Genomic DNA, 13,386 nt, shown 5'->3' on the forward strand with positions numbered 1-13,386 from the left:
ATTGTCTAGGGGGTAATTGTACTGGGAGTAATTATCAGAGGTGAAAATGTGGCAACTCTCGCACCTGAAAAGAGGCACTCACCAGAGATGAAAAAGGCACTTGAGGGAATAGAAAATGGGCACTAATGTATATAAGAAAAGGGGCATTCCTTGAAAGAAAAGGGGCACCTATCAGATTTTAATAGGGGCACTTATCATAGGTGGAAAGGGGCATTGATGAGAAGGGGAATTGTTTATGATTAAAAAGAAAAAGGGGCACCTCTCAGATTTTAATAGGGGCAATTATCAGAGGTGAAGGGGCATTTATCAGAAGTGAAAAGGGGCACTTATGAGAATGGAAGATGGACACTAATTGCTAAGGAAAATGGGAACTTGTCAAAAGAAAAGGGGCAGGTGTCAAATCACAAAGGAGAAGGAAAAGGGGTCATATTTTCTATGTAGAAACGAGCCTTTTGGGGGTACTGCAATGAAAAAAAATCATTAATTTCTCCCGAAATATTTCATGTAGGATGATGCCTGTGATTTATCTACTGCACATAATTTTTCTTACTGTACCTTTTTTAATTCTCCAAACTTCTTTTTTCTTCCTATTTTCATTTTGTTTAAGGGATGTAAGTGTAGCCCTTGAGTGTATATTCCCAAGAAAATAGATTATATGCCAGAATGAAATAGATCCACTTACTTGAAACTGATACAAAGTTTATAAGCAATGTTGCTATTATATGTTACAGGTTTGTTTTCCACAGATCAAGAAGGGAAACTTCAGGTTCAATGGAGAAGCTCAAGATGACTTGAACTCATTTTTTCACACCCTCCAATGTTTGCAAAGGTCAGTACAATAAATGTGATTTTTTAAAATAAAATTCAGATAACAGCATGTATCTGAGGAGGCGAGTTGGCTCAGTCAGTAAAGCATTTGCCTGTTGAACCAAAGATCTCGGGTTCGAATCCCACCCAGGCGGATGACTGATGCCTGCGTTGTGTGTTAAATTGCCCCTCCCCTTGCTTCAGAGACGCAGGCTATAAGTGAAAAATAATCCGTCCCTCGGATAGGACGTCAAATGGAGGCCCTGTGTAGAGGAGAGTCGCCACCTTTGCATGTTAAGAACTCACAGCACTATTTGTATAAGAGTAGGGGGAAACCCCGGTGTGGTGGGCCTCCTGCACACCCCAGTATACCAGTATACCCAGATGGACCTTGTGGAAGATTAGCCCTGTGCTAAACAAGTTATCCAATAAAATTTACTACTACTGTAGACTTTTCAAAGAGCCTCTAATAGCATACCAAGGAAAGCTACAATGCTGATACTCCTGCTGGGAGCATGCAATATTGTGGTACTGTATACCTCTAAAAACAATGAAGATTTCTTGTCTCACAGAACTTAATATTCATTAACAGCTTTATTGAACAAATTCTCTACTGTAAAGTGGAATCAATCAACTTTAACTTTGATGAATTTTTGTGTTCTTTTTATATATATATATATATATATTTTTTTTTTTTTGGGGGGGGGGGGGTTCTGTTGTCTCTTCTATTTATTTTTTCTTCTTCTTCATCCACTGATCAAAATGTTTCTTAAGAATAGTACTTTCAATAAGACCAATAGTAGTTCATTACTTATTTCTCATCTTGCAAACAGATAGTAAGAAAAAACTATTTCCTTTATAGCTCAGCCGACTTGGACCACTTTAACGTTACTCAGTTTCCTATCATTCCTTACAGTCCTTATCATCCTTATTTCAGGTCACCTCACCAACTATTAGGAGGTAGTTACCCTGGCAACACATACAACACAGGAAATGTCTCATCAGAGCAATCAAGAGCAACGTACCAAGAAACCATGGCAAGCACTAGTCGTGTGAACCCAGTACATGCCAACACCAGTGTTTCCCTTGACACCCTTCCAAGGGGGTTAGGTGCTCATCAGCAATCTATGGGTGATGTACACTCTCCAAGAAGGGCATTACCACCATCAGACCACCCTCAACAGCAACCCATGGGTGATGTACACTATCCAAGAAGAACATTACCACCATCAGACCACCCTCAACAGCAATCCATCGGTGATGTACACTCTCCAAGAATGACATTACCACCATCAGACCACCCTCAACAGCAACCCATGGGTGATGTACACTATCCAAGAAGAACATTACCACCATCAGACCACCCTCAACAGCAATCCATGGGTGATATACACACTCCAAGAAGAACATTACCACCATCAGACTACCCTCAACAGCAACCCATGGGTGATGTACACTATCCAAGAAGGGCATTACCATCAGACTACCCTCAACAGCAACCCATGGGTGATGTACACTATCCAAGAAGGACGTTACCACCATCATACCCCGGACTACAGCAACCCATGGGTGATTTACACTATCCAAGCAGGACATTGCCACCATCATACCCCCTTCAACAGCAACCCTTGCATGATGTATACTATCCAAGAAGGGCATTACCACAATCAGACCACCCTCAACAGCAACCCATGGGTGATGTAAACTATCTAAGCAGGACATTACCATCATCAGACCACCCTCAACAGCAACCCATGGGTGAAGGACACTATCCAAGGACATTACCACCATCATACCACCCTCAACAGCAACCCATGGGTGATGTAAACTATCCAAGAAGGACATTACCATCATCAGACCACCCTCAACAACAACCTATGGGTGATGTAAACTATCTAAGCGGGACATTAACATCATCAGACCGCCCTCAACAGAAACCCATGGGTGATGTTCACTATACAAGAAGGGCATTACCACTATCAGACCACCCTCAACAACTACCCATGGGTAATGTACACTATCCAAGGATATTACCTCCATCATACCACCCTCAACAGCAACCCATGGGTGACGTAAACTATCCAAGAAGGACATTACCATCATCAGACCACCCTCAACAGCAACCTATGGGTGATGTAAACTATCTAAGCAGGACATTACCATCATCAGACCGCCCTCAACAGAAACCCATGGGTGATGTAATCTCTCCAAGAAGGGCATTACGACCATCATACCACCCTCAACAGCAACCCATGGGTGATGTACACTATCCAAGAAGGGCATTACCACCATCAGACTACCCTCAACAGCAACCCATTGGTGATGTACATTATCCAAGAATGACAATACCACCATCAAACTACCCTCAACAGCAACCCATTGGTGATGTACATTATCCAAGGATGACAATACCACCATCAAACTACCCTCAACAGCAACCTATGGGTGATGTACACTATCCAAGAAGGGCATTACCACCATCAGACCACCCTTAACAGCAACCAATGGCCGATGTACACTATCCACAAAGGACATTACCCTTATCAGACCACCCTCAACAGCATGTTGGCAATACATTGGATACTGTATTTCAGTTATCTCAGGCACACACAGATAAGAGGGTAGCAGTAGCTTGAGCAGGCCTTACAAGAGGCAAGCTACTTGTAAGTTCCACAGGATGATCCTGAAATCCCAGAGAAACAATCAAAGTATGAAGTCTAGTTGCAATGGTATTGGTAGAGTACGACAGTGTCCCACTGGTAACACTTCATCTTGTATGTACGTGTATGTATGATACAGGGCTCCACACTAACTGTTATTTGGAAAAGATGTTCAGATTTAACTTGTTACAGTCTGTATGCATTAGCCCTATGTAAAAACTTCCAAATTTTGGGGGTCCGGACCTAGATTTTGGGCATCCATGTGTCTCTGCTAGCCTGTTAGTTTCAAGCCCTGGACTGATAGCAAGAAATTTGTGGTAAAATGAGGGGGTAATTTTTGGTGAGGTTTGCAAATGTTCGAGTAATTTTTTGGTAAAAAGGCTGTTTCCTTCTTCTTCACCTACCAGTAGATGAGTGCAGTCCCCTATCTGGTGTTAGAATGAAGAATTCGAGAGAAAGGGATCATAATATTGTCACAATGTTCAAAACATGTGAAAGGTATTTGTAGAAAGTGATTCCAAAAATAGAATACGTTTTGTGAATGTGTACTTAATAAGCCCAACACAGAGTTGAATGAAGAGCCAATTGTGTACCTGTTTTATGCTGAAAGGGGTCATGTTATGTGTAAATGTTTTCTGAAAATACTCTAAATAGGGGGTCATTTTTTACTCAGCAATGCATTATGCCTGTGAATAGAAGGTGACACGGCCAGCAACTAGTTGTTATAATGATAATAACGGTGGCTTCTGATATAGTGATGCTGTCAAGCCATGCTGCTTCTTGCGCCCAAACATTATTACCCTGTCCTAGGCGGCCTCCGAATATATCATGTTTTGGCATATCGGGTGCCAATTTATACCTGGGTGGAGAGTGGCAAATGTTGATTAATGCCTTGTCAAGGATGTTAGTGTATTAGACAGTTCATGTAGTGCATGTACCAAGTATATGTGTATTGTAGAGTTTAACCATGTTGTTTTAGTGATTTGCATGCAATGTATGAAATACCACTCAACTTTCACAAAGTGAGTTATGAGTTAAAGTATGTAATTGTTTAAATTATCTTATCGGAATGTCACTGTATTTGTCGATGTCATTGCACATGTTCAATACAAAATATAATTAAGTAGAATCTAAATTAACTAGTGAATTTGCTACTAGAAATGACCCAGATGTTAATAGCCATATTGCTCTAGTTATCTTGTCTATGAACTTGATAGAACTCATCATGATAGTCGAGAACTAGCTTTGTCTGGTAAGGGTGTATGAATATAGGCCTGAGTTATCAGTGTATTATTGACGTGGATTATTGTTTGTAAATAACTACATCCAGTTTTAGATTTTAAAATCCATCTGAGGAAATATTTTCCTGGATTTTCTTTACATCATTCCAGTGTACATGTTAATATGCTGCTATAATTTTAAGATACATGTCTCTTTTGTCAATGTAACATGCCTGAGTTATCAGTGTGATATTAATTAAAAGTGGATTATTGTTTGTACATGTTTAACTACATCCACCAGTACTATATTAAATCCGTTTGAGGAAATATTTTCCTGGATTTTTTGGGACATCATTCCAGTGTACATGTAAATATGCTGCTATAATTTTAAGAAACATGTCTCTTTTGTCAATCTAACATGCCTGAGTTATCAGTGTGATATTTAATTGAGATGGATTATTGTTTGTACATGTTTAACTACATTCACCAGTACTTATATATTAAATCCATTTGAGGAAATATTTTCCTGGATTTTCTTTACATCATTCCAGCGTACATGTAAATATGCTGCTATATATTGTTTACCATACATGTGTATTCTAATTGTATTCAGTACCGGATTTCAATAATTTTTATGATACATATTCCAGATTATGATACATGTATATTTTGAACTTGTATATGTTTGCCATACTTGCCTTGTACATATGTTTTATATTTTAGTAAGTTTGCATTCCTGATTGGCTTATAAGATACAAACATAGACACTACTCTCATGAGCATTCCATTACCTTGCCTTTTGATCACCATCCTCTTCTGATTAAGTGATGTCATTTTCATAATCCACTCTGATTTTCGTAATAGACAATGCAAATCGCTCAGATCTGTGAGTTTATTCTGAATTATGTCATGCAAAAGGATGTACTAAACATTTCTATGTATATTGGATGATCATGAACTACTTTTTAGTGCCTTAGATATTTCAACATTTTGATGTACAAAGGAGACGGTCTTTCTATGTGTATTGGATGATCATGAATTTCAGAAATATATTTTGCGTTGCCTTAGATATCTAAACATTGTGATGTACAAATGAGACGGAAGAATGTGCTAGGTGTAGTTTGATTATGGTTTATTTGTATCCTATAGCTGAAATGGTGTCACGAGACACTCGACATTCTGTTATATTTATTCGTTATTATTTTGCAGGTTATAACGCGTGCATAAGTGAATTAGACTGGGCACATCTCTTCTAGTTCTCTACGCGATATATTGCATGCATTTCATTGTTCAGTGTAACATTTATTCACCTCCAAATTTGGAATTCCCCTCGTGCCGTTATATTTCATCTTCAGCCTATGGCCTCAGTAAAGTACAACATCACTCGGGGAAATTCTGAATTTTCAGTTCATATATGCAAGTGCCTATGCTAATTCTAAAGTGAGGGAAGCTTATCCTTTTTATGTAAAATACGACTGTATGCATGTACATACAAGCATATATTCATCTTATTGAAATGTTCATTGTATCTGGTTCGGGATATTTTTTATATATTTCATTTAATCTATATATACTCAATTGATAAATTTAAGCTTGATAAGATTCAAATTCGAGTGGGAAGTTTGAATAAATTTGAAAATCAAATGAAATATGATTTATCTTATAGGTGATTATTTGGAAAATAGTATCAGCGAAGTATGGATAAAAGAATGAGAGATGAAAGAGAAAATGAGTTACAAAATAGGTGTGAACATAAAGGAAATATATTTTATTGGACTAACCCTTTATGAATTTTGGAATTTTTGTAGATTTTACCAAAGTGACTGCCATTATTTTTTGTATTTTTCACTCTCTCTCTCTCTCTCTCTCTCTCTCACACACATTACTTCTTTGTTTATGCTTTTTATTCTATTTTTGTTGGGCAATGTTGTATTTATGTCTTGTTATTTTATGTTATTTCCATTCCAGTCATAAAGAAATGATGTGAGAGTTGAAAGAATAGTTCAGTAATCATTAACAAGATAGAAGAAGCAAAAGCAAGGGGTGTCCCTGTTCATCGATACAGAGAGAGAAGGATATAAATAGAGAGAGAGAGAGAGCAAGAGAAAGAGAGAGATGTAAAGTAAAGATAGAGAGTTCTGGTTCTATAGAGATAGGGATACAGAGGAAAACAGAGAAATACAGAGATGGAGAGAGAAAGAGAGAGGTGTGAGATAATAGGATAATAAGGTGAATTTGATTTAGCCCATTCAACTCTTCAATAAAAGTATCTTTTTGCGAAGTATTCTCAATTGCTGTAAAACACTAATTTCCCCTTACCTCCCCTCTCATCCGAACTTTCTTTTCTTTTTTTCACAATTCAATATCTCTAATCTTTCATTTAGTACACAATATACAAGATAGCCAAAACAATTGGATTATGAAAATACAAATATAACTATTGTTATTCCATACAACCCATATATTCAATTCAGCTTTGTGTTGAAGACACACAGATAAATTCCAGCATGGATGAATACAAATCAGAAAAACTTATCTTTTAAAAATGAATAAAAAATGAACTTCATTAATTGATATCAATATCTGTCTATCTTAGCATAAGATAATGACACAAAATGTCACAGAAAATTTCCACATTACGTACACTAATGCTGAAAATGTTTGAACAGTGGAACCCTTATCAAAAATTTCTTAGACATGTACTGTTTTCGAAAAGAAATTGCTAATCAGTGTTTCGTAATTATTGGACACATTTATAAATAAACAATTGGCTACTGAGAAGCTATAATTGGTTCAGCTGTTTCAAACGGTTGAGCCAGAGGCGGCCCGGGGGGGGGGGGGGGGGGGGGGGGCAGGGGCACAGTTTTATGATACCCAATGTGCTATGAGCGGTTAAATCTAAAATTCATGGCCTCTCGAATTGCTCGCTAAATTAAAGGTAAAGGAGCAAGAGACGATCCCCTGGCTAAATTTTGCCCTGCATGAAGCCAATTAAAAGGCACGATGATCTAATTCCCTTCGAGGTTCTGCGTGTGGTTAACTGTGCCCTATATAAAAGGAGAAAACCACTAATTTAAAAACTCGGTGCTTGAGTTGCGTAAGTTCTTATTCAATTGATATTTGCATTGGGGCTGTTATACTGTAACTATGTACCCGGATGGAGGATCTTATCATGGATAAACACTGATCCGAGACCGGCAGTTGGGGTTCCACAATTCTCATGCAGGGGGAGGGAGGGGAGGGGGCACAAGTCCTACATCTTTTTACCAAGCAAGCAAGAACAGAATGAAAGAAAGAAACGGAAAGCAAGAAAATCAGGATACCAGCCATGCTCTCAAGTTCCTCCTCTTTTTTTTTTTTTTTTGGGGGGGGGGGGGGGGGGGGTCGGTCGTGCCCCCTGTGCACAATGAATCCGCCAATGATATGGTAACACTCAATCAGAGACCAGTGTTCCTACCAACATACACAATACACATCGAATTTAATTTTAAACAATACTTATCACTGGATTGAATAATTTTATGATACATAAATAGGAATTTATTCCTTGAAATGCTAGAGCGACGTATGGCAGCCGTGCTAAAGCCAGGGTAATAATCGGGAGCGCCAGGAGGGTCAAATCTGACTGACATGAGCGCTATACAAGAACCCACTATTATTATTATTATTATTAATCCTACAAACGAGGAATACTGAAGGAGTTCAATCGTGACACCGAATGAAATATCATACAGCTTAAGATGAGAAGACTTTATACTCACTAAAGCATCGGTTTCAATAACCTGTGGCGGCATAGTTTGGTTGTCGGCCACGCCCATCAACGGCATCTAGCTCATTTTGTAACACTGTTGAAGTCAACAAAAACACTTTAAAGTTCAACCCCTTGTATAGGCTACGCGTCTTTTCACAAAGGTCTGCAAACTTGTCCGAAATGTTATTATTCACTCCCTCAAGCATGTCCAGTCCATAATGCAGGGGACAGGAAGAGATCCTAATGTTCACATGTTTTATTCTTTAAGTTTCTAATTAATTCATCTTAAAAGTTACAAGACCCAAGAAACAATAATTATATGTTGAATGGTGTATTAGAATTTAGGGGAGGAGACCTATTTATTGACAAAGGAAATTTCATGTTTTCCACATCCTTCAGCCAGCAACGCAGCATGGACATTAGATTGGAGAGATGTGACCAAAAAAAAGGAATCAGATTACTCATAGTGTTCAAAAGTTAGTTTTTCTTTCTCTTTCATGTAGAATGTATACTGCTTTCCATCGACCCCCCCCTCTTTCTCTCTCTCTCTCTCTTTCCTTTACTCTCTCTCTCTCTCTCTCTCTCTATCTTGGCCTCTCTGTCTTCTCTCCCTATCTCTCTCTTGATTTGCCTATCTAAATTTTCGACTTTTCTCTTTCTCAGTTTCTCTCTCCCCTCGCCCTCACTATACCCCCTCTCACTCACGCCCCTCCCTCATATGTATCTCTCTCTCTTTCTCAATTTCATTCTACCTAACCGCCGTTTTGAGGCATCCCTTTTGGGGCCATGCATCCAACTTGATATTGTTTCAATCGATATTCAAAAATATGTAAAGCTACAGTCCCATATACGTCCCGGACCGTCCCGGACCATCCCGGACCCCATCCGGGGTGATCCAGGATTCGGTCCGTGTTGACACCGTGTTGGCACCGGGGTGGTCCTGGGTGGTCCTGGATGGTCCTGGATGGTCCTGGATGGTCCTGGGCGGTCCGGGAGTCGACCCCGGATGTTTTTGACGGTCAAAAACTGCCGGGGTGGTCCGGGACGGTCCGGGACAATAGTTTGATCCGGGGTGATCCGTGTAGCCACCGTGCTGGGTCCGGGGTCATCCGTAGTGGCGCCGGGGCGGTCCGTGTTGATCCGTGGCAGTCCGGGAGTGAGTTATTGACCGCCCAGGACCATCCAGGACCATCCAGGACCACCCCGGTGCCAACACGGTGTCAACACGGACCGAATCCCGGATCACCCCGGATGGGGTCCGGGATGGTCCGGGACGGTCCGGGACGTATATGGGACTGTAGCTTAAAAGCATCACACTTTTTTGAACAAAACATCCCGGACCATCCCGGATCACCCCAGACCATGGTCCGGGATGGTCCGGAGTGGTCCGTGCTCGTCCGTGCTGGTCCGGCTTTATATGGGACTGGGGCTTAAAACAAGGGATTAATGCAAATTTTTAAGCGACTTAAACTTGCTTGATCTTAAATTAGAGGTATGTGTATTTCAATCTGTATATAAAACGTCAAGTAATTAAAGCGTACTTTTCAACTGGTTATAATTATGATACTGGATGGCAGTGTATGGGATAGGGCTTGGGGTTTACTAGTGCTATATAGGAATTAGGGTTCTACGACAATTCCCCTATGGACAATCACCCCCCGGAAAATTACCCCCCCCCCCCCGAAAAAAAATCTGCTTTTATCAAAACCACTGACTTATTATCAGGGTGGGGGATGGGGGTAATTTTCCGAGGGGTGGGGGTAATTGTCCTCGGGGGGGGGGGGGGGGGTAACGGCCTTCTGCAAATTAATAATATCGTAAAAGAATCTAGATAAAGTCTTTAAAAAAATTGAAGAAACATTTGAGAGAAAAAAAACATGCTTCTTTAATTGTTTCAAGAATATAACATCATAGTCAATGCGCGATTCCCCTTTAAAGCGTTCTTACAATATAGGTCTACACAACACGAGATATGGCTGATTACAACTACCGTATAGAGATATGGTCTATCTACACAACATGAGATATGAAGGCTGCCTAACACTGTGTACCCCGCGCGAACGTAGAAGTTATTTTGCTAGACCTCTATAGGCTGTATTGCGGACAAAATACAAAAACGCGCAGCCGGGGATTCCCCCTTTCAATCGCTCCCCCGCGACCCACCCAATCGCCATCTTTCTGCTGCCAGAGTACGTACTGCCGCGTCATCTCGCTTCCGAGTTCGATTCAGTGATTGATCTTACTAAATGTTAAGATCCGATCTTTCTTTAGTTTGGAGTAGATTTAGAATGAAGTCTGTCGACGACGACATGCTGCCTCTGCAAACCTGATAAGACTTGTAGCGACAAATGTTACAGTGCATTCATTTATAATTCACTGGTATACATATTGTGTTTTTAATCCAAAATGGCCGCTTTAGAAGTCATTGAGAGTTCGAGGATTTGGTATTACGCCATGTCCTCAGAACTGGTTTTAACTCGATTTATTATATAACGATGTTTATTCATTAGTATTTTGATCACATGACCAATTAACATAGATGTACGCGTATTTATTCATAAGTATTTAGATCACGTGCCTTATTAACATACATGTGCGCTTGTTTTGAACCAATCGCGCTGTAGTTGATTGGCGCTCTTCTGATTTTCCTGTGCGGGAATCAGTGAGCTGTTTTAATATTGGTATACACACATGCTGTCATTGTGTTGATATTTGTACCTAGAAAATTGTATCCAACGAGGATTGAACTGCTACGTCCCCGGACCATTCCCGGTGGACGTGCTCACCTATTTACATCTTGTACGTTTTGCAAGATATATTTTGACTCTCTCGATGTTCAACATTGACGACACTTTAATTCACCAGCAGTGAGAATAGAACATTTAATATGATCTAACGTTTTTCTCACCTGCATTATTGTTTGACAACCTTTTATCATCGACTTCATATATATTGTCTCGACATTTGATTCTTCGACCTGCATCGCAAGTCACTGAAGTTGATCTATTGACATTGACTGCATCATCATTGTATTCATCTGTTAACTGATTCATCATCGTTGTCTTCATCACCGTTGTCTTCATCATCGCTGTCTTCACCAGCGTCGTCTTCATCGTCGACTTCATCATCGCTGTCTTCACCAGCGTCGTCTTCATCATTGTTGTCATCACCGTTGTCTTCAACATCGTCTTCATCATCGTGGTATTCACCTAGCGTCGATCATCGTCTGCATATCCTACGCGATCGACAACCAGCTCATCGACCACCGTTTTCGACTAGTCTAGCTAGTTTCTACATCTATCTAGAACTTGAAGAAGATCTACTCTGAATTCAACTCCAATGACTCACGTAACGTTAATTATATTGTGATTTATGCTTTGCATTGTTTATCATTGTGAGGCCTTATTTTGACTGACTGAGTGCCTGTTGTTGAGTGCGTACGCTTACTAACACATATTTTACATCTTTATAATTGCACTAGTTCTAGGCCTATGCCTGGTCTACTGATCTAGATCTGCTATAGTCTAGATCCACCGATATATTGTTGTATTCTCGTGTTGTGCATTCCGTACACATACACAAGTAGAGATTTGTTTAGCGGTTTCTTGAACCACAATATTTCGTGCCTATGTAAGTAAATCTAAACGCTGTCTAGCTTAGATTTGAGTAGTATTTTCTTGACTGTTATTATTCATGCAGTGTGAATGATATTTAACTGACTTGTTTTGGTACTGTTTTACGTTGTACTGAACAGCTAGACTCCTGATATTTCGAGACTTGTATTCAGCGGTAATCATTAATACCATAGTGACTAAGTTGAGTCTCCTTTACATTAATGTGCTGTTGGAAGTTATCTATGTTTGATTATTAATAGTAACTACCAAGGACCTAGTGATAGTTTAATTGTCTGTCACTGTTGAGATAGACAGAAGAGGTTTCTGATAATTCTGTAATCATTGTATCTTATGTGAAATTATAGAATATAGAACCAGTTTTTAACCATAATCAATTTGTCTGGATGTGATCATTTATTAAGTGTTTTCTTGTCTGGAGGGATACTGCTTTTTAGTAGTTTAATTAAAAAAGGGAATTATGTGGGATTACTAGTTAACACGCAACATAGTCCATACCCCATGTAGTTTTCTAAAGACTAAAACAAGGTTAGTCTATTTCAAATAATATCCTCGTAGACGTAGGCCTACTGCATGGCTACTGTGTACTGCATTAATTCCTTTATTACAAATGAAATGTTAGTTGTATGATGTGGGTTGGGTGTCCGCACACCAGCAACGCATTGTGCCAGGGGTCAATGCTAATGCGTATTGATGGCAATGATCTCATTTTCTACCTTCTTTATTACCTTAAAACCTTATTACCGGATGTACTGGATAAATTGCAGAGATTTGCAGTTGAGTTTCCAGGTCTATCTTTCTTCCAAGGTCCATCTTCCTTCTCGAGGTGTGACAGTGAGTGTCAGCTAGTGCAGTGTACACATTGCCTCAGGCTCAAGTTCGATGTTATTTTAATTTTTGTCTTCCTTTTTTCTACTGTAAATAGTGTGATGTTTCAAAAAATTCTTGCACTTAAAGGGATCCGGTAACTTCGTCTCAGATTCTGAAACAAAATTCTGGATTTAGCTCAGATGCAATGATAATTATAAACCTTTAGGTCAGTCAGGAACCCCATGACTTTAACAAGCCGATCGCCTGTCTGATTATCAAGATATTTATGATTGGAATTACAAAATTTGAAAACCGTTCGCCTGACGGTTTTCATAACACTACAGTCTATTGGGGAAAACGAGTATGGTAAAACCGGTCACTCAAAGATTTTTTACTTTTTTGAGGCACTTCTTGATCATTTTGAAGCGCAATTTTTGTAGGGCTTCAATATTACACCATATCACAGACACCTATAACATGTAGGGCCGTGTATCTCAGATTTAACA

The sequence above is a fragment of the Strongylocentrotus purpuratus genome, unplaced genomic scaffold, assembly GCF_000002235.5.
Source record: "Strongylocentrotus purpuratus isolate Spur 01 unplaced genomic scaffold, Spur_5.0 spur5_scaffold_15, whole genome shotgun sequence".
NCBI classification, from domain to species: domain Eukaryota; kingdom Metazoa; phylum Echinodermata; class Echinoidea; order Camarodonta; family Strongylocentrotidae; genus Strongylocentrotus; species Strongylocentrotus purpuratus.